The sequence below is a fragment of the Arachis stenosperma genome, chromosome 5, assembly GCF_014773155.1.
Source record: "Arachis stenosperma cultivar V10309 chromosome 5, arast.V10309.gnm1.PFL2, whole genome shotgun sequence".
NCBI lineage: Eukaryota > Viridiplantae > Streptophyta > Magnoliopsida > Fabales > Fabaceae > Arachis > Arachis stenosperma.
The window spans coordinates 128,590,922-128,598,005 of NC_080381.1; the positions used below are offsets into that span (position 1 = coordinate 128,590,922).

At 32.4% G+C, this 7,084-nt stretch overlaps 1 long non-coding RNA gene across 4 annotated transcripts; it reads right to left on the reverse strand.

The window, feature by feature from the left end:
• Window positions 1–224: 224 nt before the first annotated feature.
• On the reverse strand, window positions 225–2,833 carry LOC130979827 (uncharacterized). 4 transcript variants are annotated; one of them, XR_009086746.1, is made up of 6 exons: window positions 2,389–2,832; window positions 2,152–2,256; window positions 1,443–1,583; window positions 1,217–1,263; window positions 857–1,045; window positions 230–699 (listed from the first exon to the last, which is right to left on the reverse strand). It is a non-coding gene; the product is annotated as an uncharacterized LOC130979827 (long non-coding RNA). The 4 variants fall into 4 exon arrangements; XR_009086745.1 differs by having other exon boundaries at window positions 2,152–2,271; XR_009086747.1 differs by having other exon boundaries at window positions 225–750; window positions 2,152–2,833.
• Between the last annotated feature and the right edge of the window lie 4,251 nt (window positions 2,834–7,084).

Genomic DNA, 7,084 nt, shown 5'->3' on the forward strand with positions numbered 1-7,084 from the left:
TTTTAATTAAGAACTTCTTTTATGTTAGATAAATAAAAATATATTATAATTATACTCTAAAAAGAATTGCATTTTTTCTCCATACATTTAGTTGATCAATATAATAATTGTAAGGAAAAATCAGCAATTTTAATTATTTCCTACTAGTATTTTAATGCATAAAAGACAACAGAGAACGTTCTGTACAACACCAAATATGCAGCAACTGAACGGAATCTAAATGAGTATAAGAAGTGATTCTTCATTCTTGTTACACATAACATTACTTGCCTTATTTTCATAGAAATAAGCAATGAAGTGTTTAGTCATGGTTGTGTTACAAGAGCAACTCAAATATGACATCTTTCTATCTTACACTGAATCACACATTTCCTACTGACATGAAGTACTCAAACGAAAGGAAAGCATAGAGCACAAATTATACACTACAAGCAGTGAGTCAATAACATAATTCAAACCAGAACACAGCTAACATTGTACATTCCATCCATTATACTGATCAAATGGACATCTCAGTGACATTGATATCAGGTTTCTTTACCAATTCCTAACCACTTCTTCCGAAGCAGTCGTAGCAAGACTCCCACTCTCCACGAGAGTGTCCATTTCGCATTCTCAAGGACCTTGAACCTCATAAACAACTTCCAACTATTGCACCAACTATGATGCCTATATCTGAGCACTACCTTCTCTGCTTATCTGCAACCTCATTTCATTTTGCATAAATCAATTATTTTGTGTGAACTTTCTCTAAGCAAGAAAAAAGTGGTCATTATTAGAGGCTCAAATAAATAGCACACTTCAACAAATATAAAGGAATTTACAATCATATAAGATTTTTAAGTCTTTCAATTACCAGTAACGTCATTTTCTTCTTCAGGAATCCAGCAACAACAAAACAATGATATATGCTACTTTGGCGCACAGTTCATGGCATGCAACATATGAGCACTGGAAGATGCCTTTTGTGAACAGCATTCTCGCTGAATATTCAAAAGCAATAGGGAATAATCCCCTCATTTCATCATGTCCCATTCCCAAGTCTCTGAAGCAAGCATCAAAGCATATATATACAGTTAATTCCTTCACAAGGGATATATAAATTTACATGCTGGAAATATATAAATATAGAAACAGTTCGCTGGCATCTATTTTAGCATTTCGTACGGCAATGATACCAATGAAACTGCTCTCCTACTCCTAGTATGGTCTATACCTCCAATCTGCTCTTGATGGCCTCCGACTGGGAATTCCATAACCCCACTACAAAAGAAAATAGATTATAAGCAAAAGCCAAATGCGTACAACTATATGGTACTTTAATATATACTTAAATAGTGCCCATGTTTATTTAGCATGCAAGGTGCACTTGCAAAATCACATTAATCCAATTTCCATTTTCTTCACATGGTCAATCAAATCATTACTGTGTATATACTCACATCGTCGAAGTCCAGGCTACCATACATCCTCCCATAAGTTCGCATAGGACCTCCATAACCCCCAAAAGAACCCACGCCATTCATCATAAAATTCTCACTCGGACTTGCATCATCAACAGGTGTGGCTGAATCTAATGCTACCTGCAGGAGCAAGATGTTAGCACAATCATATTAAAACCAAGAAATTATACTCACAATTTTACCATCACAAGGAATACAAACAACACTAGAAGAACAAATTTGTGCACCATTATGTACAAATCTGCCTGTGTATATAATCACACAATTACCATCGAGTTCAGCTTGACATTCACAGCAAGATCCAAAAATGTAATGTCATAAAAAGTATCATAAAGGTCTATGGTACAGATTTGTTGTCATGTGATATAATTAACATATATAGCGATGCACTATGATAGCTTTCCATAAATAGGAAAAAAAACCACAAATGCATAATTATGACTTATTCTCTTCTTCATAAAGTACCAACTTTAGATACTGAAGTGTTCCAATGTTATTCCAACAACAGCATGCTTCAAACATCAAATAACAAATGGGCATTCAAAAGACAGGCATTTAACATCAATCAACATATATTCCCTTCTATCAGCACATATACATATTTCAATTTCAATTGCAAAGAAAAGGCAACAGATACTTATGAAAATATGGAGCAATCCAAGATACAAACAAATACTAAATAATGTACCTGTTGTCCACAAATTTCATGAGGCCTTCGTGAGACACGATCTGCTACACCATCTTCAGCAAAAGTAACAAATCAAAAACCTCTATGACCTGATCTCTTAGGATCCTACATCAAAGAAGACTGTTGATCTAAGCAGTTTAGAGAACTCATGTGTGTTCTTAAATATCTTACCCTGGGAACGTAAACATCTAATATACGGCCAATATGGTTGTAATGTTCCAAATCTATCAGGCTTACCAGAAACTATTGGAATAGATATTGAGATTTGCAGCAGGGGAAGAGGAAGAGAGAAAGACAGGGATTGAAAACCCTAGCAGACCTCTCTTCTCTGAATGCGAGTCGAGTCATGTTGAGTAGGGGCTTAGGCTGTGAAGGAGGGCACCCCTATTAAGTTAAGGGAAGAGAAGAAAGGCGAGTTCTTCCTTCTCCGTCCGCAGCGCTTGCAGCCTCCTCTCCAAATCGCCCCGTGGCCAACTCGAAGGGGCTGAAGTTTGGAAGGTGAGAAAGAGCTCAGGATGGCTAGAAGTTCCGGCAAAGAAAAAATGTAGTTGTGTTGTTGCTGTTCGCCGCCTCGACACATTCCCTTCTCTCCGCGGCATCGTCCCACACGATCCGCTTGAAGTTCGTCGTTTGTTCATCCATCCGCTCTACCTCGCCTCGCGAAAAAGAGAACCCTTTGAATCTGAAAATGAAAGGAAAAGGAAAAAAATTAAAAACCAATAATTTGAGGGGTCAAAATTTAATTAGTAAAACTTTAAAAAAAAAAAACGGAGTATATTTTATAATTATTTTAATGATGGTTAATGGTACTCCCACATAAAAGTGGGAGTAAGGAATCTATTGCCTATTAATTTAGTCTAATATTGTTTACTTGTTATTACTTTGTGAGCCTTAAATTCTCTCCTTCAGTCTCAATTCTTCCATCTTTCTCTTGCTGTGGTTCTTGTGGAATTTTATGTGATTTATCAACCTAAGTTGCTATATATAAATAACTAGAGGAGAGAGAATTATTTGTTTGCTTTATTAAGTTGTTTATCATCTATGATATTATTTGGTTGCTTGTTCATTTCACTCATTGCATATGAAGCTCGAGCATTACAAATTTACAATGGAAAATGACTTAATTTAACTATGTTTATGCTTATTCAATACGCCACACTTTTATAAATTATTAGATTTTATTAAATATAAATAAAAAATTATTATAAAAGAAGAGTATTGATAAATTATAATAAATATAGAATATATTAGATATTATTAGTATATAAATAAATATTTTTTAATATATAATATTTTAAATAAGAAACATAATTTTTTTATTTTTAAATAATAAATATAAAACGTATAAATGCCAAAACTATTTATTAAGATCAATTAATATTATAAAATTATATTAAAAAAATAATATTTTAAAGTTTAAACTGTAATATAAAAATTTTAAATAATTAAATTTTATTTTATATTATTACATAAATAATTATATTATTATTTTAAAATTTTATTAACTGATTACTTTATTAAAAAATATTATTATATCATACAAATTTTTATTAAATATTTAAATAAATTATATTTTTATAAATAGTTATAAAAATATATTTAAAAAAAAATAATATTGAAGAGGAGCCCGTAATGAATCAGAATGAGCTGAAGCATATGGAAAAAAATGAAGATGAACAAGAAAATAATGTTGAGACCACTAATTATAACAAATTGAGGAGATAGCCCACAATAATGCTTGTGACAAAAAGTCCATTCATAACTTATTCGATGAGGTACTTGCATATTTAATTTAATATTTTTCTCTACAATTTAAATTACAAAAGGATTTAAATTTTATTATTATATTGTTAGTAGTATGAAATTTTTTTACCTACAATACTTCCAAAGTAAAATTAAAGCATTGGAAGATGTTTACGTATGTCATTCTACTTGATTAAATTTTTAAAATGGTCCTTCAGATTGGGCTTCTGCACTAATTTCACTCCTGAATTTTCAATTGTACTATTTTGGTCCTTAAAATTGAACTCCGAACACCATAAAAGTCCCAAAGCCTATTTCCGACCTGAATCAACAAATTGGAGTGATGATCTGACAAATGACTGCCACGGTGGATGTTCCATACGATGTCGTTTAGGGTTTTGGCGCCTAAGAAGAGTAAAACGTCACCGTTTTACATGAATGAAGAAAACAAAACGTTAGAGCCATATGGGTTTTGATCACTTACAATCTTCTCCTTTCTTTCTCCAACACCGAAACACTTAGACTCCCTCTTCCTCTGACAATGGTGAAGGCTTAAGTGTGGTGGTTTAGGGTTTGCGAGTTCAACAGTTTTGCGGAACTGCTAGTGTCGTCGTGGAGTTCACAGTGCCGTTATTGAGGAAACACCATTGTTGTTGTTATTGAGGTGAGTACACAGTGTCCTTATTTTTTTTCGACAATCATAGTTTGATTTTTAAGGGTTTAGTTGGCTTTCTGTTTGTTTGTGGTGGGGTGTTTTCATCGTTGATAAAGGTTTAGGGTTTCATATATTGTTCTGTTAGGATATGGGTTTTAAACATGCTCTGTTTTTGCCTAATGAAACAGGAGAAAGTTTTTTTTTTACCATCCATAAAATGCAATCTGTTGATTTTTGGGTTGTGACCATGGTCATTGAGTTAATGTGTACAATTTTTATTTCTGTTGCAGATGAAAAATCTAATTGACATTATGTTCCATCATGGGGGTAGCTTTGAAAAAAATGAAGAAGGAATGATGGTTTATTCTCCTAATAAAAAAAGTTGTTTGGCTGATATTGATGAAGATACGTTAGATGTTTTCTATATTAGGAATTACCATAAAGAGCTTGGGTATGACAAGATGAAGGAATGTTGGTGGCTTGTTCACCAAAAAGCTTAATGATTATTGAAATAATGATTATTTATTTGATTTTGTATGTGTGTGACTAACATTGGTTAATGATGATGATATATTGATTATTGATTCTTGAAATCAGGAAGTCTGCATAATAGCATAAGCAACCGTTTATGAGTTGTTCTTGAAATTAGTTTGGTGAATTTTATTTGGGTTGAATATGAACTGATTCTGCAAAATTGGAAGGGACCATGTTGTTTGCACGATGTAAATGTTACGGTCTATTATGGTGAATCAGTGTTAAAGTTAGGGACTATTATGGTGCATTTTTTAAAAGTCAGGGTCTATTATGATGCACGGAGTAAAAGTTAGGGACTATTATAGTGAATCATTATGTGTTCTCACTCAACATGGCTATGCTATCTCAATTTCTGTTGCAGGGTCTGATTCCAGCCATGAGGGAGGTGATGCCTAATGTGCATCACCGTTTCTATGTGTGGCATTTGTGGCGTAATTTCAACAAACAATGAAAAGACTTGGAGCTAAGGAGATTGTTGTGAGATTGTGCACGGGCCACTACGTACTAGGAGTTCAAGGAGTTAATGGATAAGATTAAGAGGCTTAACGAGGATGCCTAGGCTTATCTAAAAAAATGGCCAAGGATTCATGGACAAGGTTAAAGTTCAGTCACAAGCTGAAGTTGGACTCTATTTGCAAGAACGCATGTGAAGTATTTAACTCAAAGATAAAGAAAGCCAATCATCACACTGCTCAAGGAAATCAGAATGTTTGTAATGCGCACAATGACTAAGAATAAGGTGAAGCTGAAAAATCACGTGGAAATACTACCACCAGTTATCAAAAGTAGGCTTGAGAAGATTAGAAAAGAGTCTAAAAACTGGCATCCAATTTGGGCTGGTGATAATGGTTATGAGAAATTCGAGGTGCATGGTCATCCTACAAAACATGTTGTTGATTTGGGAAAAAGACTTTGCACTTGATGTTCTTGTCCAGTTCCTGATTGAAGAGGAGCGGCTCGAACTCCCTACTGTGTGACTAGCACCACCCATCATTTGTCACAAGAAGAAGAAGAAGAAAGAAGACAAAAGTGGAAGAAGAAGATGAAGAAGATAGGATTCACATTGGGTTTAAGGTTTATAAATGGGAGTAGGGACTATATTGAAGCAAATTCACTAAATGTTCACGTCATATAGCCGTTTTCACATCCACCGTGGCAGCTACTTGCCAGATCAGCACTCTGATTTGCTGACTCAGGCTGGAAATAGGTTTAGGAACTTTTATGGTGCTCGGAGTTCAATCTCGAGAACCAAATGGTGCAATTAAAAACTCAGGGATAAAATTGGTGTAAGGGTCCAATTTGAAAAATCATTTTGGAGATTTAGTCCATTCTACTTGTTTGAAATATGATATTGTATTTTATACTACCATTGAGATATATATTAAATAATATATGTGATTAAGATTTGGTGAATAAAAATATTGTGCATATTAATTACGGAAAGTCTACAAAAAAGCCTGCAACAAATTTTTCCTTTTTTTTTCAGTTTCGAATGAATGAAAATGTCCAATCTACCTAACTTAGAATGTTTCATCATAGTATACAATAAATCAATTTGTCAATGACTTATGTAAATTATGTCAAACCATTTTCTTTTTAAGCCATTTTTTACAGTAAAATTTTATTTTTTATTTATAATTTTTTAAAATTAAAGTTTAAATACATATGTTATCACGAATTTTATAAAATTAAAAATTTATTAAAAAATTAATAAAAAATAATGTTAGAATATTTAATTTTACTCGTTTTTTCATTTCTTTAAACTTCTTTTAATTGTGAAAAATCTTATTATTTTTATATCATTTCATATTTCACTAACAAAATATATATTAAAAACTTTAGTCATATTTCGTAATTTTATATGAAAAATATGTAATATTTTACTTAAATATTTGTTTTTATATAAGTGAAATATACACAAACTAAACCAAAAAAATATTAAAAAAATATTTGGATCCTACGACTACAAAAATTGTAATTTACGTTAAATGTATTTTTTAT